Genomic DNA, 23,623 nt, shown 5'->3' on the forward strand with positions numbered 1-23,623 from the left:
AATATATATTATAAATAAATCTAGTGTCGAATTCGTGCAGTCTTGTTAGTAGCAGCTGTAAAATAATTCTATAATGGACATTATAAACAATTCATATAATCATTAAAAAGCAAATTCAGACATTTCCATATTATTTTGTCATATTTAAAGAAAACAACTAACATTTCTTGTAATTTAAAGGAATGATTGTGGTGTTAGTTCTGTCTTTAAACGGTTAGTACAGTTTACACATTTTATGTAACATGGTTTGTTAGTAAATCATTTTTTTCATTTCCTAAAAAATTAATAAAGGTGGAAATGTCGGGGTTTGCATCTATACGACTCAAGTATCCGGTTAACAAGTCATGAAGGAGTATAGAGGACATTGAGTTAAGCTCCATACTTCCATGACTTCGGCACGAGAGTAATGTGATATGATCGGAACCACGCTCCGACCGCCTTTTATCCTGTTAAAGACCCGGTACTCAATTTAACAGGAGGATGAATGAACCTGAATTTTCCAGTCAATAGTCAGTTGCTCTACCAAATGAGGTACACGGCCGTAAGTGGCTAGTACGAATAATAAAGAGGAATCCAGTGGAATATCATTGTGTAGTACTAGCGATTAGACCTATTCCTTATGACGAGATCTGCCCTATAGTGTCTTCCAAAAGTGTCCACTCTACGAGGTGAAGCTAGAATACTAAGTAATTAGTTGTAAATTCCATCAAGCTCTCTATTTTTAAAAGTGGAAAATCAAAACTCGAGTGGAATTTAATTGACTATTACAAGATTAGAAGAAATAAAATAATCTAATACAATAAAATATTAACTGACTCACTAAATACTAAATTCTTGAAAATGTATTATTGTACCATCTCATCATTACAAATATTTCTCTAGATGGCAGTATGTGTTATGATCAGCAGAAACCGTGGATATCCACGGACTCTGATGATCAGCTGTTCTCTTGTTACCAGTTCTGCCAACTATACAATATTCATTGAACTCTATGGACGATTCCTAGTCAAGAAGGCTTTGTTGATTCAGTTTAATTTTTATTATTAAGACTGTTGCATTCCATTTCAATTATCAAGATATATATTAAAAAATCACTGATACGTGACTATCCATAATCTCATATAGCAGACACTATAATACAACCTAAATAATACAAACAAGATAAATGATAGAAAAGTTTTAATTAAGGATGATGAAATAAACATGAATCATTATAGTGTTGAAAGTACAATGTTGGCAAACAAAGAAACAAATGCTAGGGAGGTGTAAAAACAAAAAAATGCTAGGGAGGTAGTAGGATAAGCAGCCATGATTGATAATACTTTGTTCCGTACCGGTTTATAGGTCAAAAGTTGCAGTAAGACGTAGTAAAAGTGCAATAGTCTTCCAAATTAGGATTCTAATGTGTTGTACTCAGCACGGATTTAGTATTTCATTTAAAAGTTTATGTTTAAATATTAAAATAGACATAATAGGAAATTCTCATTGTCATTTCTGGAACACAACAGATTGTCATATTAGTAAGCTAATTTCGGTGAGGATAAATTTAAAAGTCATGTTGAAGTTACGGTTCAGATAAGTTGAATAATATATGATAAGAAAAATTATATTACAATTTCAGTCAACAACTTATCAGATTGGTACAAAAACAAGTTTTGTTACAATGATCACATTATAATTCTTGGTAGTATCCACGAATATTTTCGATTTTACAAGAAATCATGATCAGGTGGAAGCAATAAATTAGACAAATTGAACACAAGTGAAACACAAAATATAAAATGCATACATGATGAATAAAACAGTGTAGGAACACTATTATATGTCAAAACATTAAAACAACTTATAAAATTCAATGATAATATGCATTCAAGAAGTGATGCATATGCAAGTAGGTATATCCTTTGGATAGTTAATAATTACAAGAATATAAACGTAAGATATATGTATGCCAAGAGTTAAAATTGAATGATGCCATATTTTTATGGTAGTTGAAAACTGAAGTTCTATGGAATATTTTGTCACTCAAGTCGATGAGGTGATTAAGACATGGTGTTGAAGATGGAGCGGAGCTAGATGCTGAAGTCAACACTTCGACACGTTACATGGCTTGACAAGCTTCCACCTGATGATGATTTCTTGTAAAATCGAATATATTCGTGGATACTACCAAGAATTATAATGTGATCATTGTAACAAAACTTGTTTTTGTATCAATCTGATAAGTTGTTGACTGAAGTTGTAATATAATTTTTCTTATCATATATTCGGTGAGGATATTTGACACATTTCTTTCCTTGTGGCAATGAAATCTATTCATTTTAAAGTTATCTGAAAGATGATCTCGGGAAACACGGAACCATAGACCTGAAAAAGAAAACAATTCTCCTGGAAACAGCTCATACATTACGAAAAATAAATATAGTGTGAAATGTAAATTATATCGGTTAAGCGGGTTTACATATTATACTATGTTCATCTAAAAAGTAGTTTAATTTAAGCTTTATATCCAGGCATCTAGCGGAATACTCAATTGAGAGACAAAATCGAACCTGGGATCGCCGGCTCGTATGTCGACTCTAATTTAATAAAATATGCTGCAATCTACCTTGACATGCAGTAATGATCCGTCAAATCCAGCAGTTCACATGTCTGCCACATTAAAATGGTTGATGATGGATTTTGTAAAGCAATAAACCACTTAATCAGTTTGACGTTACCTGCCCTTCCACTCCTACATTATCTCCATAGACCATTTAAAATACTGTTAAATGTAATGTATTCGACACTGCGAAATGAGAGGCAGTAGACTAGTTGTTTGTGTCCGTAATTAACCAACAGTTAATAAAACACTTAATTTAAAATATCATTAGTATCAATTATTGATTAAAGATGCTGTTTTGAAGCTAGTGATTAAATGAAGACGACTGATTGGAATAAATACTGTTTGTGACGTACATAATAAAACTTGATACTTTAGAGGACTGGGAAACAGAGTACTTAAAATTTCTTTTTATGGACAGATTATAGAATAATTAAACAATTTGAATTATTAAGTCATAAAATTTTTTGTATATAAATAAGATATACGTTACCAATTAAAATAAATTAGTTGGATTACAAAAAATTCTACGAAGGCATAGGAGTAGCCTACTGCAAGTAGTCCTGAATTCTGGACTCCTAAGAAAGAAAATTGGAATATCATTAATACATTGTTTATAAGCTTAGCAATAGAGTTGGTCTTCCAGTTGTTTTGTGTTTCACTTTACGTCACACAATTCTCTGCGTGCGACGATAAGCCGAGACTGATAAAGTCGTACTAAAACAAAATCAGTTTCTTAACCCAAATCTGCCCAAAAAAATAAATTCTTCCATATTTCTTCAAATCCTGCTGCTAACTGACCAAGGGTATGTAATGAAACATATAAACCGGAAATTAAAAAAATATCTGAATCCACCATGGCTGAAATGTGGTTTCCTTTTAAAAGGAGAGTGGGCAAATTGGGTGCTATTTCAAGGTAATTCTGTCTGAGTTTGATTCAAATATAGTTATAAGAGTTTATGATATAGGCTACGGTATTTAATTTTTTGTGCGTTTTATTGTTCGTGAAATAGAGTATAGTTACAAAATGTAATGTGAAACATATAACTGACTGTTCTCAATATAACATGTGTATCAACATTTTTAACATGGTATATCTTGGTAAATATAATAAAATTGCAATGCTATGCCCTACAACATTAATTAATTTTACAGAATAAAACACAAACACTACATATGACATTGGCACAGTTTCCTCTAGAATCAAGGATTTACTTTGTATGGTACATAGAAAAACACTTAACATATAGGGCAAGCTGACACTTTTGACATGTCATTGAAGTCTGCTTGTGACAAACTCTGTTTGTTTGCCCTGAGATGTTAACAAATGATGTTGAATCTGCGTGTTCGAAAGATGATGGTCGACTTCTCTTCCTTACTGTTGATGTTGAACGGTCCACTGGAGAATGATTATATGGAACAGAACTCATCTCAGCCAGTCTACATAACTTAGTCTATTTCTAAGTCACATTTTTTCCAACCATGTTTTTTTCGTAACAATTCACGTCATATCCTTAACAATGCTATATTCTTCACCTTTGTTACCTAATCGCCATTTACTTCAACTTCAGCACTAGACATTCCTTCGTTACCTTCGTCATTTATTTCAGCTTCCTCACGAAGCTTTGATCCGGGTAAGTGGGTGATATTTATATCATCTTCTTCGCCTGAATCTTCATCTGTGACAGCATCACCTTCCACAGGAGGCGAAAACATTGTAACAGATATCTCATTTCTATCAACCACCTCATTATCATCCTCCTTCATTGTCACAATTTCGTGGACAGTCAAACAACTGAAATAATATAATTCTGAATATTATAGATTTTTAAATATTTTTTATTAATTTGTCCTACAGAATAATATCTGTGATATTGACAATTAATATTTGAAGAGAAAAACTCGCTCCGGCGCCGGGGATCGAACCCGGGTCCTTGGTTCTACGTACCAAGCGCTCTAACCACTGAGCTACGCCGGAGCGAATTTTTCTCCTAAAATATTAATTGTAAATATCACAGACATTATTCTGTAGGACAAATTAATAAAAAAAATCTATAATATTCTCATAGCTGCAGTGCATATATTTGTATAGATCACTGTGCACGAAACTGCGGAATCCCGGCCAAACAAGTCACTCAGCTGAATGCGCTCCTTGTATAATGGCAGTTGACATTGGACATACACGTCAACATGTATGCTTAACTTAGAGTCAGGCCACAAAGGGAAACAATAAAGGAGAGGGTTTCGGTCCGGTGCTGTGGATTGAATTCGGCGTAGCTCAGTGGTTAGAGCGCTTGGTACGTAGAACCAAGGACCCGGGTTCGATCCCCGGCTCCGGAGCGAATTTTTCTCCTCAAATATTAATTGTCAATATCATTCTGCCTATTGTCCTTTAAAAAGAACAGTAAAGTTTGAAAGTAGCTGCAATGGCCGTAAAACAGGTAATGGACAATTCAAAATATAAATATATAATTTTGAAGTTATTACAGTCTATCTTTGCAATCTTACAACTACTAATTCCACAATTTGGGACATCTGGCCGACATCTACGGCTGACCACTAGGATCCAGAATACAAAGCAGAGGTTAACTTAAAAAATAAAATACAATATGATTTGGGGAGAGAATACAGAACAATGATAAATTTAAAAATAAAGTACAATTTGATTTCGGGGAAACATGAGATGAAAGTACAATGAAGAGTAATGAAATGAAGAAATAATATTACGTTGTGTTATACAAGTGATTGTGTAAAATGGATAATGAATCTCTCAATACTATTAGACAAATTTTGTTAATGTTCGCATTAGAAAATTTAAGAGAAAGGAGAATGGTTTTGGTTAACTTAAATAAGTTCCTCTAGCGCCAAAAAGAAGTCCTTCCACTTCCCATGTATTAATATTAATTTTGTATCTCTCACTGAAGCGAGGAATACATGGATTGTAAATAGACTTCTTTTCATCGTTAACGTTATTGGCTTGTTGATCATCCTTCTCAAAACGGACAGTGGGGTCAAGAACGAGGCTTCTTTGATTCCGGCGATCGATAGCTATAATGTCTATAGAATATATAATAGCGCTTTACTTACTTTTTTCTTTTCAATTCCGTCTTCTTTTTCACGTTCGAAGAATCCGACATTTTGATCAGTGCCAACAATAAAATTCTGCATTACAAATTAATTGAAGCTGTTAAAATAATTATCTCCCAACATCATCAGTGATGACAACATAAAAAACCAGAACGATTAAAAGCGCGCCGATGATACCAGAGAGCAAAATATATTTCAATGACATCTGTCCTTTTAAAAGAACAGTGGGCAGATCTGGATTTAGAAAAGGCATAACTTAAATAAGCGAAAAATGTTTAATTTGTTTCATAAACTCACGTATACTTTAGTGGAATTGTGAAGATATGATCTCGCTAATTTTCTTACAAGTGTAATTGAAAGGTTGTATAAAATGAACTAATTTAAGTGATATAATATGAACCATTTAATTGAAAACAAACATATATAATATATATCTGAAAATACATGCCTGTATCTTTCTTTCCCGTGTCTGCTGTATTAAAACCCCAACGTCAAGAAACGGTAACGATCCTCAAATGTCATAGCGGAAATATGACTGGCCAAGGAACTTGGACTGCTTTTATGTAAGCCAAGCTAAGCAGATGCAAGACCGGCAGTTTTAGTGGTAGGATTATTATTTAGATTATGAACTCATGAGCTGGAGTTATCAGTAAATTATGTGACAGAAAAACAGCTTATATCCGAAATCAATTTTTCGATTTTTTCCTCCTAGATTGACTTTTAGCCGACTGTGCAGGGACATACAAAGCGACATACAGGTAGTCTATACACATATATTTATATTTTTATTTAGCTCGCTTATATTTTTAGTAACAAATTAACTATTAATTTACTACAGGAGATTACAGGATTTTTAAAAACATACTTATTGCAAAAGCAATATAGAAATAAACCATACTATACAATTTATAAGTTTGTAAGTTATTTATGGAGCTAAGCGAAATTAAATTCCACTTTCATTTCGTTATAAAATAACTAATATTTTACTATGCCACACGGACGTTTCGTTTATCAACATCTGAAACTACCGAACAATGTTTAACTTAAGTTTTAATGTCAGCAACTAGGAAATTTGTAAGAGTATGTATAAGTACGAGTATGTTGGAGTTACTCGTATAACTGATAATACAATATCGGTCTTACTAATAAACAGTGTACAGTTTTTATACGAGACATGCAGATTTGGGGCAGAAAACGTTATTAATAAACCATGCATAAGCGATGGATGTATAAACAGTCTGTAACTATACATGGGAATTGCTTTGCAGTAGTTATATACACGAAACCCTTGTTTAAGCGTTGCATATAGAGAAAAAATGGCCGCTCCTCTAACAGCTGTTAGTATCGATTGTCATTTTACGATGATGGTTGCCTTGTAACCACAGGAGAACAAACCAAAGAGCACAGAATATTTATAATAATATTGCTGTAGCTGTACTCTTTCACCAAAATATAGCGTGGTAATCGATCAGGCCAAGTTGTGCCATCGATACTTAGCGCGGCATACTAGCGTGCACTATCGAATGCAATACAGAATCTCAGTTATTCTATTACCTTACGTAATGAAGTAATGATGAAACTATGACGTACTTGTGTTGTACTGTTGTACACGACGTATGTAGTGGTTATTAGTAAGGAATTTATACAATATACACGACTTATAAACGAGCTATTCATTGTGTAAGTATAAGACAGTTAAATGTATGTATAAGAGTTTTTATTAGTAAGACCATATGAAAACTTGCAACTAGAAGTTATACATATTACAATTCAAATATTTAAAAACTGTAACCTGTATGCTAAAATGTGAATTTTAAAAATCAGTATTTCCTCTCATTTAATTAGCACAGAGGTTAGTAAGAAGTATTTCACACTTCACAAGATGATTTGAGACAGACCTCCGCTTACGGGCATGAAATGGGTATTCGAATAGATATACTCAGGAGTTCGTTATGATTCCACGTATGAACTTAAAGTAGTGATCTGGAAAGTTTACTTGAACATTTCTAGGTAGTTTCCAAACTTTCCATGTACAGTTTAAAATTGTGTTGATACAAAATCAGAATTATAAACACTTACTACTCACTCGTACAAACATTGTTGAAAAAAAGGGTATATCTCTTTTAAGTTAATTTCCACAGAATGCTGTACTCCACTCACTTTGCCTCTATTTTGGTGTAAAACATGGCACACTTTGTGTTGTTCATTGGTGGTTACAGGCTTTTGCAAGGAGAGATGAGAATATAATCCAGTAAGAATTATTTATTCAAGCCACTACTGATGGTTGGAACAGCATATATTGATAGCAATAGAAACAATCATATGAAAATTCCCGAATCTTAAGCCAATATTTTTCTCTCCCTCTCTAAACTATAGAGTCTTTTATGAAAGCCAATAATGGGATATCGCAAAAGATGTTACTTCGTGTAATAAAATATTACCGGTATTGTCAATAAATTAAGTAGAAGGAAGCACCCACATATGAAATCCCATTATGTAACGTTTTAATATGAACATGACGCCTGAAACGTTTTCTATACGTAGTCCATATAATTGAATTAGGTGATATCAAGACAAGATTTACTGTTATGTTTTAGAGGGATTTACATATCGTTTCAGACTAGACCAGCAAAATCTGATTTAAATGCAGTCTTTCACTTCTTACAGCAAGGCGACTTCGATATTAAGGTTCCGAGCCATTATTGGAATTTATTGGTTCCGTTCTATGTCGTGGAGTTTTCGATCGAATCTGTATCTGATTCATTTAGGCTCTGCACTCACCTCGTTTTAAATTAACGTGAACAATTGTTTACGTGAATCACAATAAAAGTTAAAATAAGTAATATTAATGATGACGATTATATCTTCACAATAGATGAGTGTAGCTATTGCAGTAACAATTTTTTTCTTAATAATATGTTTACTGCGGAAATGACCGATTTGTTGTAATTATAAAACATTTGTGCAAGAAATTTTCGAGAAAGAACCGAAAGGGCCATTTTCACATCTAGAAGTAACGAAAAATTAAAATAATTAGTATCATGACGTAACACTTACTTCCACATTTTACGCATTTTGACAATAATTCTGTTCATTTAGATATTACTCTTGAAGCAGTAATTAGGAGAGGGAGAGACCGATTTATTAGCGAAGTGATATCTCCATATTTTTATTACATGTATTCGCGGGGATGTTCTGGCGACTTCGTTAGAATTAGCTTCCCACACAGGTGTTTCGTCACTTGTCAGCATCGGACAGATTTAGGGCCACCTTGAGCGGGGTTTCGTATAGACTCGATGAAGCATAAAATCCTAAAGTCGGACTAGACCCGTGGGAAAGATACTGCCAAGCTTGGGTTTTCCAAAGAACGGGTATTCTTGTGAGATATACAAACTAATTTGAGGTTATGGGAAATCCAAAGTCTAAATTTAGAGATGACATATTTCGCGCCCAATAAGAAGAGATCTTGGTCCAGCTTATGAGGTCACTTTGGACCAATAGGGAATAGATTTTAGGCCAGTTAGTGACGTAGTTTTTAACCAATAGGATAGTTAGTTTTAGCGTAGGATAGGTTTTTATAAATAAGGGTGACGGGGAGCGGAGATGACGACTACTATTCCGCTTCGGAGCGGAGATCATCAAAACAACTTTACATCGTGTCGGCGGCCCTACATACAGGGCAGAATAACTACTTCGTTTGGTGTCGACAGGACTACTATTTCGCTTCGTGTCATAGTGTACTGGACAGAGTATTGAATTTGTAGTATCGGATAGAGCTTATTCAGAGCCGCCATAGAGTCGATACAGAAGTGCGACCAACGATTGAATTATATGTCAGCCGGAAATACATATTCTAGGGTTTACCAAGTGGATACGACAATAAACTTATAGTTTTGAAGTTTACGCTGCCTTTTATTTAAGTAGCCGGCTTGGTACTATTCCCGACATCACCCTATACCACAACAGTACCTCGGCTACCCTGAGTGAATCTCACGCAACATCGAGACGCACCCACCCTCAATTGGCGTCCCACGTGGGGCAACAATAACGACTACCACCCACAAATGGCGCCCAACGTGTGGTCACAACAACGATTCCACCCACACTCTTCGAATAATATATGATCGCATTTTACGCATTTTGACAATAATTCTGTTCATTTAGATATTACTCTTCGAATGATATATGATCGCTTATAGTCTTTTCTTAAACTATTTTATTCAAGAGACGTGTCTAAACGAAATAACTTAATATTCATCCAAACAAGATCAACTTTCGGTTTCTGGATTAGGACACAAAAGGTTTTTACTATAATCCTAAGGTTAGGACATCATATTTGATTTATAAATTGTAAAATTTAAGTGATGTAGTGATTAACACGTCTGTCTTTCATTCGGGAGGTCTGGGTTCGATCTCAGGAATCAACTTTCTTGACTTCGGTTTTCGTAGTTTCTCAAGTCTCTCCAGGCGAATGGTGGGATAGTAAAAATTACAAGGGCCACGACTCGCTTCCTTCCAAATCTTACAATCCTTCATAACATCATTTCTTATGTCGTCTTTTCATCCTCGACAGGACGGCTCTCTGTCAGAGAAGTATTGCAACTGGCTAGATGTGCTCCCCTCTATCGAGATGAAAGAGCATTAAGAGGCAAAGCACTGCATAGTGAAAATAGCAAAACAAAAAATGTATCTACATCTACAAATATATATAGGCCTAAAACATTTATATGTTTATTGTAATAATTACTAACATAATAATATTGTTTATTCACAAAAATCGACATTTAAAAGTTTAAAATATACTTGTGATTTACCGAGACAAATTCCTTTTTAATTTTAAAACTTTATTTCTATAGTAACAAACACGTTTACAAGAAATGGTATAGCCTTGGACACTGAGTCCGCTCTCCGTTCTCCATTACACCTGCCCTGGTGTGTATTACTCGACCAAGGCCAGTGGAGTCCTGCAGCCCGGAGCCGTGGCGCTACTGCTCCTGCGTTCGTAATACCGCATCGCGATAGTTCATATTAGTCCCGCGGCTCCACTCGCCTTGGTCGAGTAATACCTCGGGTTTTTAAATTTTCAATATTCGCATCGAAGAGTATAAATAATTCTGTGTAGCTTACAACAATTAATTTCTCTTGGTCAAATATTTTCCGTCGATACTAAGCAATCCATCTTAGTTGCCTGTATATTCTGCATAATTCAAATAACACATAAAGTCGTATGGGGATTCTTTAAGTTAAGCGTTATACGTTACTAAAGTAAAATAAAAAAAAAAACATTATTTCTTACTACAATTATTATATTTTCAAGTTCACAATTTTCAGACAAACTGAGGTATAGATAATAAATACGAGTATCAACAAAAGAAGTACATACGAGAAATTTCTGTATGCGAATATAACGCTCGGATAATATTGACACAATCATTTGTAGATCTATGAAAAAAAGCTAATTTTGAAATAAAAATATAAATAACTGTTAACAGAAAAGAAATACATATCAGAACATCAGTAAAACTTTAGTATGGATATCAGTATACAACAATACCATAGGCCTATTATTTTCCAGAGATATCATCAATAAAGAATTTCTAAGATAAACACAGCGTAAGTAACAAAAGAATTTCCTAAAATAATGTTGTCAAGAACGCTCGAAATAAAGACGAGCTACATATAAAGACTACGAACTTATAAAAAAGGCCTTGATGGTTTCACTTTAGTTCGTGTTTACAAACCATTCACATTAAATGCAATAGTAAAACAAGATTGCGCAGGCGTGGTTTATGTACCAGCTAAAGCACAGATTTGAATGTCACGATTGACTATGGCACAAATTTGTCGTTGTCAAGGTTATGGATAGGAACATTTTACAAGAAATAAGTTCGGAATATGTATTATATGACTTTCTTGTGTTAAATTCTATCGTACCTAGTTTACATGTTTCAACCTATTATGGGTCATCCTCAGAACTCTGAGGATGACCCATAATAGGACTTTCTTGTGTTAAATTCTATCGTACCTAGTTTACATGTTTCAACCTATTATGGGTCATCCTCAGAACTCTGAGGATGACCCATAATAGGTCGAAACATGTAAACCAGGTACGATAGAATTTAACACAAGAAAGTTATATAATACATATTCCGAAGTGGTATAGTGTTAAAAGTTGTGTAATCAAGTTGTAAAAAATAAGTGATGTAAACAAAAATTAAGTTTATGAAGGAAGTAATATTTTAAAATAACAAATACAACAAAACATAGAAAATTCTGCAGAATAACTTGCGATTATATTTTATTACTACAAAAATATCAGATCATCTATAAATGGTGGAAAAAATGGTGTTGATAATTCCAATCAACTTTAAAGCAATTCACCAACACAATAATAATAATAATAATAATAATAATAATAATAATAATAATAATAATAATTGTCTAAGTTCTGCTTATATTTTCTTACCGGATTCCTTAGATCAAGCATACAAAATTGAGGACCTTTCTTGTAAAGACGCATATGTAATACTTATAAATGCAATTTTATATTTAAGTCATTTATTGTTAAGTGTAATCTTGTTCTTCTTTGTCTGGAGAAGCTGCTATCGTCTGAATAACTTGAATCTATTAGCATGGCTGGTTGTGCTTTGCAGCCACAGTGATTAAACAGAGAGCCCAGAGGTAAGCACAATCGCCAAATTTGAAAGTTATATTTGGTTCCAGAAAAGTTGGAATTATAATGGTATGGTTATATACAGTAGTTTCAGTCAGCAACTTATCGAAGTATGTAAGTACAGAATAAATTTTCTGTTACATCACATTAAAATTATATTTTCACGAATATTTTCAACTTATATAAAGTCATCTTCAGGTGGTAGACACAATAAAAACAACAAAATTGAACACAGGTGATATACATTAGGTGAGCACTTGCATATTCATTGTAAGAGGATGTAAGTGTAGCTCTAAGTCACAACAGCATGCAATATAGGCCCTATAACAATTAATAGTAAGTTAAAATAATCTTGTAATATGAAGACCACACTTTGATTAATTCTATAGATGTTATGTAACTAATAACAGATTGATGCATATATTTAAAATTAAAGTTCAAATATTTGAAAGTTTAAAAACGACGGAATTATCCACAAGTGATACAATGTTCAAGCAAGCAAAGTCTATGAAAAGATATAGGCTAGACATTGGTATTCTACGTGTGTTTTCAGTCGAGGATGATAAGCCGAGGATGATAATTTCCAAAAGCATATAAAATCTGTTTACTCTCATGTGCTATACGATATTTTTATCCATTACTGTTATCTAAATTTCATTATTGATATCTAAATTCAATTTTAAATTGTACGCCTTTTCTTTGTAATGTGTTGTTTGTGAAGAAGTTATAAATGAATGAATGACTGTATGGATTTTATGGTTGCTAATGTGTTGGTTGCCATGATTGATAAATATTTAATTCAAATAAAGCCATTGTTTAAGTAACTAAGGTCGGTGAAATATAGACCAGTTTAGATACTAGTTATGGATACAATAACATTACGAAACAATTTTTATCGTTACACCTCGCGAGTAAGCTTAGCTGCTTTATATGGAAATCAAAGCACGATTAAACATAACAAGAACTCTTTGTGTTAGTCTAGTTTTAAAAATGTTAAAATTGTAATAAAAACAGTGTTGAATATAATTTTTCATATCTGTTAACAGAAGTACAATGTAAATGAAAACAATGTTCATTGAATGTAATGCTTTAAATTTTATTCCGTGGGTACGTATGAAGGGATTTGTAAACTTTCATGAAATACATATTTACGAAATTCTTATAAACGTTTACCTGTCAAAGATTTTGTCCTAAGATTCAGTTCGTTATTTGTAAGGCAGTAACAATAGTTCCATCTATTGACGTTTCAAGCGGCATGAGTAAAACTGTAAAACCATACTTATGTCAAAACGCTTCTCTTATTTGCCATTTACAGCACACAACATTTTAGGAGAAACGTTCAAGTGAAGAAGAAAATTAACTTTAAGAGACATGCAAAATCGTATATTCTTGTAGCACTGTATTATATTTGTCACAGAATATGCATATACTTAATTGTTTTATTTCCAAAAATCTTAACACAGCTTTTCTTAAGATGTTATGAAGCTGCTATTTCAGTACTAGTTAGTTCAGATTCGAAAACTTGATATTTAAGAAGCTTATTTCCTAAAGTTCGATGGGAACCTCTTTCTTCAATTTAATGTGTGATGAGCCGATACGTTAGAAGATACGTCTTTCAAATACTGGGCTAGTGGATTACTTCCTTCAGTATTACATGACAAAAATTATAATTACCTTAAGATAACCATGAAGTCCCAAGAATATTGTTAACATTAAAATGGGTTCAGGGCTGAGAAAAACTGGTCTATTGACCACTTGTCTCACTACCGGTTTCGCTATTCCACTGAAGAAGCTCTAAAAAAAATTTTGAAAGGGAAAAAGCCGCAGATGGACGTAACCTATTAGCTATCACATACGGGTGAAGGGGAAGTTATTAGAGGAACTGACTGCAGGATCGAAAGAAAAAAACGCCGGAATGTGTAAGTCTGCACATGGAAAGGTACTTTGTCCTTTCGCAGTGCGAGTGGAGTCGAGTAGACTCGCTCGTGTAACAGGTATGATGTTCGAAGGCTAACAAGGAGAGGACACGCTCTGTATATCACCGAATTAAATCAGATTTTGTGACATGAAAGTACAAGACGTACTGTTTAAAGTCATGCCTGGTATGGGAGGCCAATGACCCCTCGTTTTGGAAATATTGGCTATTGTTTGTGTCATACTTCCGTTAGGTGCCTAATAGGAAAGCATTAGACTGTGTAACGGCGTAGCTCATGTGGTTGGATGCTGAGTTATCATCTAGGCAACCCGAGATCGAATCCTAATGCCTTCTCACTTTTTAAAGCTTGATATTATTATTATTATTATTATTATTATTATTGTTATTATTATTACTACTACTATTATTACTATTATCATTATTACTATTATCATTATTTATTATTATTATTATTATTATTATTATTATTATTTTAATTCAATTTCAGTTGTCAGTTCCTATATTCAAAGCCATGTTGAAATATGCGTGGTATGCATCAAAATTAATAAACGAACGAGAAGTGTTTGTGAATGTGAAGGATGTCTGTTTCGCAGCAAAATGCGCAAAAATGTGTGTGACTGTGGACAACCTTCTTTAATTTGCTGTGCATGGTGCAGGAAATATGTATGTTTGTGTGTTTTTATGACATCATAATGAATCGGGTACAAAATGAAATGTAATAGCTGCTACGGAAATAGAACAGACACCAGTGACACATCTTACCTTCCTACGTGAGCAGTATTTCATTGTTTATCCTTTACAATACAATGTTAATTAATTAGTAATTTGTTTAAAACATGATGAAGCATTCAATACATTGAGAAATGTGATATAGGTATGTAAATAGGTAACTGTGATCACAATATTAATCATTATTAAAAGAAAAAAAAAATATAGGTCCAGTTAATATTCGAACTCAGGTTTGCCTGGATAACAACTCAGCATCCATCCATATGGGCTACGCTGTTACACAGTCTAATGCTTCCCTATTAAGCACCTAACGGGAGTATATCACAAACAATAGCCAATATTTTCAAAACGAGGGGTCATTGGCCACCCATACCGACTATGACTTTAAACAGTACCTCTTGTACTTTCATGTCACAAAATCTGATTTAATTCGGTGATATACAGATCGTGTCCTCTCCTTGTAAGTCAAGACCGCCGGAAGAGACTCCTGGAATTTTAAGTCTGCACATTGAAAGGTACTTTGTCCTTTCGCAGTGCAAGTAGAGTCGAGTAACCTCGCGCGAGTAACTTGGTAATGTATGAAAGCTGAGCCAGGGCATCTATATCGGAAATTTATGTTTGAAAAAATAACGGAATCTTTATGGGGGAGGGGATGTAGGTCCGTGGCCCATTTCTTTTAGGGCTCATATTTTTCAAATACAAAAACGCAGTAATTATGCTTATTGCTCAAGGGCAAAAGAGAGACTGTTTCTTCAGCAACTTAATTATAAATGTTTTTTAGTTGATTATAATTTAACTGCGCACTATCAACGGTTATCTAGCGCCTGCGAAATGTTGCAATATCCAGATGGAATTTGACGAGATGAATCCCAGGATTTACCATGAGATTACCTGATGTTCCCCTTACAGCTGGAGAAAACCTCGTAAAACAAAATGGGGGATTCAAACCTACTCTCTAGCTGAGCCTCAGAGCGTGAGCATGAGCCCCGATCGTTATCCCTGAATTACACGTCGGTTGATTTATGTTTCAGAAAGACACCACTGGAACTGCATTCGATCTAATAATACATTCATTCATTTTATAAAATCGCGTGACTTTCTCTCGCCACGCGGCTATTTCACCCCATCATTTCGCGCAACACTACGTATATACACGAAAAGTATGCATGTTCTATGACACGGTCATTCAGTATTCGTACGGGGCTGTAATGCATTGCAGGCTGGCACGACATTCAGTGCCAAGAGATTCCTCACGAAATTATTTCTTTTTATTCATTTAATGCTTTGTTCCTTTGGTATTATATTGATATTTAGACAACATTGTCGATTCTTCTATTTATAATTTACTTTTTCAGTGTAATTCTACTGGCAATTGTATTTTTTGGCTAGTATTCGTTTACAATTTAGTTTTTTTTGGCATGACACTCTTGTTATAGAGGCTTGCGCAAAGCTACTATATATATATATATTGGATTCAAATTTATTTGATTTATTTGTTCCAACGTGATGCAATTGTTTATTATATTTTATGCGGCCCTTTTATTCGCAAATCTGTTCTTGGATATAGAATACATTAGATTTCGTTTACAATTTCCTCGATATAATTCTCTTATGACATCTGTGTAGAAGCAGCTTTGGATATACTTTTAGGGTACACATTATCAGTCCCTCTCCATAGAACTTCCGCGTATTCTTCGTCTTTTACAATAGACACTAACCGTTCTTGAAATTCATTACCTACAGATGTTAGAGGATGCCCAAACTTAAACGCTTTCAAGTCCAAAGTGAAACAACTTACTGTTATTGCAAGTTATCTTGAACCTTACATTCCCTAAGTCCGTCTTCCAAACTGCTCGGTGCGGCATGTAGGCTACTCATCAACGTAACGGCACGGTAAGGATGCCCCTCCCTCGGGTAACGTGACTCTTTTCAGAAAACGTTGGTTCTTTCACTTTACAGCTATCTACTGGAAAAGAAGGTTCAATACGGACATCGTCATCTCACGACACTCCGGTTTTGAGAGGAGAACATGGTTTCGTAGCAGGTTTTAATTAACCTGTAATGAGTAAGTATTTAATTATAATTGTGTGTACACTCCTCCTCTCTCATCCGGGCTGGGGACCTGCAATGACGGAATTACTACAGCTATTTCTATACATTATATAGGCCTACATGACTTACACCTACAGCTGATATATATACATATTCTTATAACAATATTTTACAGGCTTATTATTTGAATTTACATTAATTTACAATTATGCAAATCCATATCCCTATCATTGTTGCCATCATGGCTTGGTCCAAAATTAATTATTATTTCGTCAATGACATAATCCATTCGGAATTATCTTCTTTAATCGTAGGTACTACTTTCTGAACAAGATAGAATTCTTCGATTGTCTCCCGAATAACATGTTGATCGAAGTCGTCCACTTCAACTTTACACAAGTTCTAATTCTGGAATGAAATAATTTGTTTTGCAGAACTATAACAAAATAATAACTTACAACAGTAATTCATTGTGTCGCTCACAGTGCACACATTATTGTACATAACTATTATAGCAATAATTTCTAAATATTATATACCTATTCTTTCCCGTAGTAGTGTGAGGCTCATTCGGTTGTAATTCAATATTATTCTTAATTCTCTTCACGGAACTAATACTTTTGCCAAAGTATTTAGCCGCTCTCTCATATTCCTTATCAAGAGGTTGCAGCAAACATTATTTTGCTTAATTTTTCCTCCTCGCAACACTTAATTATATTTGCGATAATTTCTCTTTCTCCGCTGTGGATAACAGCGTTACTTTTTCTCCGTGGTGGTGTGTTTTCACCATAATTACTACCCTGTGGTTGCTGCTCCATGTTAACACTACTGGTACGCAGTGAAGGAAATAGTTCTATTCTTCTCGACAAGAGCTTATGATGCGGAGCATGCGCAAACAACTCAGTTGACTCCACCCACGTTACGCGCTTCCTTCCCTCTGCCCCTCTGTCCCCGCTCAGGAAGTTCAAGATAATTTGCAATAACAATATTTTAGAACGCAGTGTCTCAGGATATATATTAAAATTCACAATTGTAACTAGTTTATGAAGTAATCATGTAATTTAATTTGTCATCTAGTGTAAGTAAGTATGTATGTTTGATAATCCTTTGCCTTATGCCTTAGCTCTGCCACATTAAATAATAATAATAATAATAATAATAATAATAATAATAATAATAATAATAATTTTTCTGTTTCGATCATATCTTAGGTATACCTTTAACTTTCTGTTGTGCTAACATCTTACAGTATTGTCATGTATTTCCTTTTTTTCCTCTGGTTGAGTTGAAGAGAAAGCCTTACGGCCTTAACTCTGCCAGAAAAAATAAAGCATTATTATTATTATTATTATTATTATTATTATTATTATTATTATTATTATTACTATTTACTTACTGGCTTTTAAGGAATCCGGAGGTTCATTGCCGCCCTAACATAAGCCCGCCATTGGTCACTATCCTGAGCAAGATTAATCCAGTCTCTATCATCATATTCCACCTCCCTCAAATCCATTTAATATTATCTTCCCATCTACGTCTCGGCCTCTCCAAAGGTCTTTTTCCCTCCGGCTTCCCACTAACACTCTATATGAATTTCTAGATTCGCCCATACGTGCCCATATTATCATTATTATTATTATTATTATTATTATTATTATTATTATTATTATATTACTGATGTTTGAGCACGAATTTATTTTTAATTTCATCTTGGCTTATATTTTAGTTTCCTAGGATAAATTATCAATGAATTAGTTCTCACAATTATCTGTTTTAGGGAGTAGTTTTCATTTGCTTTGTTAATCGTTTACTTTCTAATCACAACTTAATTTTTCGACATTACGTTCTTATTGCTAATATCCGGACGAGGTATCGTTCTGAATTTGAAGAAGGTTTACAGTTTAGCTCCTCGTCATAAAATTTTGCATCCAACTTGTGCAGACGAAATTATTGATTCTTCTGTTTCATTACCGTATACTCGTATAGTTCAGTTTTCAGTACTCTTATTAGTGACATTAATGCGATATTCTTGATATAATAGAAATAGGCTACTCAAGATAAATATTCTTGGCATTACAATATTATACTTTACATAGTTATAAATAATTAGTTTAAAGGCTGATAAACGCCGAGGTTGATACTTCCACCTAAAATTCAGAAAAACGGGATTATTAGTTTGGCTTCGTTAAAATCATTCAAGTTCCGAAATGTAGATTAATTGAATTAAATTATTATTACGTAATATGAAAAGCAGTAACTACGAGTGAAAGTAACCCTTACAGGCTTATGGAGTTAAATTTAAGCAATTATCAGTTTCTTGAAGTTTACGACAGTTTGAATGTTTAAAATTCAAATCACAGACAATGCTGGTGATCTAGCTTAATTCATCTTGGACATAATATGGATAGACTTAGTTATGCACATTTTTCAACACCAATACATCTACTGACAATTTTTATACAAATGCCTTAAATTATCTGCGAAAAGTAGTAAATAATAACTCTGTTTTAAAATAATTTATTTTGGTTTCGTTGCATATATGGATTTTCATTATTTCATTGTAAGGCTAATTACGACTTAAAGTGATCTTGAATACTTTAATTTCAGACTCTTTCCCTCATTTAGAAATGGAGCAGTACGAAATTGTCAATTCTCAGTGTGTATACTGTATTTTACTTCATGGAGTGCAGTTTCATAGAAAGGACTTTGTCGACAGACCTTCTACTGCCCCCTACTAATTGGTTGTCATAAATAAAAGTCTTCCTTACTGTGACGGAAATCTTGTCTTCTCCTGTCAGTAACCAATCACAACCTTCGTTCAGAAGAATTGACAGGCTCCCGTCAAATCCACGTGGAGGCAGAGTTGTCGCATCTTTTCCGAATTCCAAGAATCCCATCAGTCTCACTGTCTCATTTCGAGGGTCACCAGGATTGTGGCAACTGTGCAATGTTGGGAAGAGGGGACAGGATGGAATTGTCAGAGGTGTTTGTGTAGGAAGTCATAAATCTGTAAGTGGGTGTTCAAAGGAGCCACCGAACTGCACTCCTTGAAATAAAATGGAGTATACCTGCTGTAAGATTAGACCAGAACTGCAGAACTGTAGCTCTTCAGAGCGACTGCCTTCGTACCCCTTCTTACCCACCCACCTTTTCTACCAGTGTGGTCATGGCGTTCTAGTTGCGCTCGCCTATATCAACATTCATCCTAGCGGCGGCAGGTACACAATAAGCGTACTGCAGTTTGAAGAGAACTGGAACACGGAAAAATCTAAACCCATGAAGAAATACTACGTTCAAAGGAAATGGGATTATGATTATTTTGTTGTTGAAAAGGTGAAATAATTGTTTGTTTACTGTGTCCCATCAAATTTATTTCTACTCGCCATTTCAACATTAAACGACATTACAACAAACCCCATATTAAGAATTTCGGAATAGACAAACTTTCGGGTAAGTTTATTATTACGAACTGTATATTGATTACTTAATTAGGCAAATGGCTTTTAAGGAACCCGGAGATTCATTGCCGCCCTCACATAAGTCCGCCATCGGTCCACATCCTAAGCAAGAGTAGTCCAATATCTATCATCATATCCCATCTCCCTCAAATCCATTTTAATATTATCCTCCCATCTACGTCTTTACCTCCCCTAAGGTATTTTTCCCTCCGGCCTTTCAACTAACACTCTATATGCATTTATGGATTCGCCCATACGTGCTACATGCCCTGTCCATCTCAAGCGTCTGGATTTAATGTTTCTAATTATGTCAGGTGAAGAATACAATGCTTGCAGTTCTGCTTTGTGTAACTTTCTCCATTCTCCTGTAACTTCATCTCTCTTAGCCGCAAATATTTTCCTAAGCACTTTATTCTCAAACACACTTAATTTCTGTTCCTCTCTCAATGAGAGAGTCCAAGTTTCAGAACCATACAAAACAACTGGTAATATAGCTGTTTTATAAATTCTAACTTTCAGATTTTTAGACAGCAGACTGGGTGACAGAAACTTCTCAACGGAATAATAACACGTATTTCCCATACTTATTCTGCTTTTAATTTCCTCCCGAGCATCATTTATATTTGTTACTGTTGCTCCAAGATATTTGAATTTTTCAACCTCTTCAAAGGATAAATTTCCAATTTTTATATTTCCGTTTCGTACAATATTCTGGTCACGAGACATCATCATATACTTTGTCCTTTGGGATTTACTTCCAAACCTATCTCTTGTATATTGATTACCTATTTATATACTCTTAAATTAAGGACTTCACTAGTTGTGTTCATTTTGTATTGAAATGAATAGTGACATTTATATTATCTTTCAAGGTTCATTACTTAAATGCTACAAATTTATGTTTCCGTAGGTGATAATAGGAGGAAAGGTTTGGAAAATCTAAAGCAGGTTAGGTGCAAAGAAATCTCAAATAAACTACCGACAGAAAATCTAGCATAATCGTAAACCTTGAAACGACATAACGCAATATAAATACTTTATTATAATCTTTTTTGAAAATTACAGTGCCGCCGCTGATGGACCTTCCACACGCAAAGAATGTCAATAACTCTACGTAAAATTCGACCATCCCCAATAGAGGTGGAGTGAGGCTGACGTCATATTTCTCTTACTTACGGGTTCTGCAGGGCTGGATTAGACCAATAAACGTACAAGATGTCCTAAGTCTGTATCTAAACATGCTCTAGCACAACGAAAAGAAGCGTCCTGAAATGTCTCTTAATTATCATGATTAAATGAGCGTGAAGTCGTGCAATTAACATCATTATAGACAATTGTACACATATCACTAAAGAGTTAGTTTATATGTCAATGTCACCTCTAAGGACATTAACAGATTCAGATCAAATCAATTTGATTGTGAAGATATGGGTCCATTTGGTTTTTACGAAAAATTACGATCTAAAAGGTTTGTTTCTGCCCTAGTACTGGGTTTAATTACTTACTATATCACAATCTGGTGTCCATAGACGTCATTATTTTTACATTTGCTACAAATAAGATAATTGTACTGTATAGATAGACCGATTTCTTATAGGTTAAATAAATCAAGTAGAACAGTAATTATCAGAATTCTCTGCAGAAGCTGAGCACATCAGTGATGTTGACGGATTGGTGATACATATACAAGGAAGTTCGAAGTTTCTTACATGAACGTTTGCTCGACTTGCTTTGTTCCTCAGTGACGTAGTTTCCATGAAAATCGATATGATCATTCCCAAGAGACAGCACGATCGTCTTCGCGATTGGCTGGAAGGTCACAAATCTAACAGCCTTACATTACGTACTATTGCTCTGTTGTGGCACTAAATATATCGCCTCCATAAATAAAACAAATGGTAGGAGCTATAAATCGACATTGAGTCGATGTAGGGCTCGCTGTAACTCTGTCTTCCGTTACTTGAAAATTCCACTATTCTCAATTTGCAAATTCATCCTGCACTGTAAAATGTACCAGCAATTATTTTGCAAACACAATTGAAATGTTATTGTAATATATCAATTTGCTAGATGCCAGGGGCAAGAGAAATTCGTCAGTTGCTTAACTTTACAATGCTGGATATATTTACCAATAACTACGTATGGGTGGCGCGAGAAATGGAACAAGGTAACTATAAGGACAAGGAGAATACAAGGAGAAGAAAGCAGACCAAAAGAAAGAAAAGGAAAATGAGGGCATATAAGGGGAACAAGAGGAGTGCGGGGAGAATAAGGAAGTGGTTGCATTTTTATGTAACGACCAATTTTCAAGTTAGTCTATCCCCTTTCATATCTAGTGACAGAGAGGACGTAGTTCTACGTGAAAAATTATTCTATATAAGCATTAATACTATCATAAAATTACAGTGTTATGGTTGGTATAAACAACAATTTTGTGTTCAATCTAGATTATAGTATGAATATGGTTGCGTTGTCGAAATGGTGTCTTATGTCGTCTTCTGGTGTTCAGGTGAAGTCATGAAGTTCTTTTCTTTATTTCACTGTGATATTAGTTATATGTTAAGTGTTTGTTACTTGAAGATGACAGAGATTATTAATTTATTAGCTATGCATTCACTCCTTTGTGCCTCCCAAGTTATAGGCCTATTTATTCTTTTATTTTTTCCTCATTAATTCGTGGTAAGGAATGCAGATGCAGAAGACAGGGAAGGTGTAGATTGTTAATTCAGGAACATATTTGAATCATAATATAATATCTTGGTCATATATTGCGAAAGGTTCGTGTGAAAGAAGAAATGTATGCAATATTTGGTTCTAGAGAAACATCAGAATTGAGGAAAATTCTTATATAGGGTCATCTACGGACATCTCGACACGCTAAGGAAAAATGTTGATTTTGGGACCAATTTATGAGAATTTTATTTTAATTTTTCCCCTAGTATGTATGGATATGTTTTCCGTACATTTCACATATCTGGTGCCGTGCCGATGTGATCATTTTATATCACTGTAGCCGAAGTGTCGACTTCTTCCATAATGAGTGACATTTCGACATAGTATAACAAACATTTTAAAATCCAACATTG

The 23,623-nt window shown here is 34.3% G+C and overlaps 1 long non-coding RNA gene and 1 other non-coding gene across 2 annotated transcripts in view; one reads left to right on the forward strand and one right to left on the reverse strand.

The window, feature by feature from the left end:
• Positions 1–23,623, forward strand: part of LOC138704890 (uncharacterized) — a 680,302-nt gene that overhangs the window by 13,336 nt on the left and 643,343 nt on the right. The window lies entirely within an intron of this gene.
• On the reverse strand, positions 4,508–4,580 carry TRNAY-GUA (transfer RNA tyrosine (anticodon GUA)). The gene has a single exon. It is a non-coding gene; the product is annotated as a tRNA-Tyr (tRNA).

This window comes from Periplaneta americana, chromosome 8, assembly GCF_040183065.1.
Source record: "Periplaneta americana isolate PAMFEO1 chromosome 8, P.americana_PAMFEO1_priV1, whole genome shotgun sequence".
NCBI lineage: Eukaryota > Metazoa > Arthropoda > Insecta > Blattodea > Blattidae > Periplaneta > Periplaneta americana.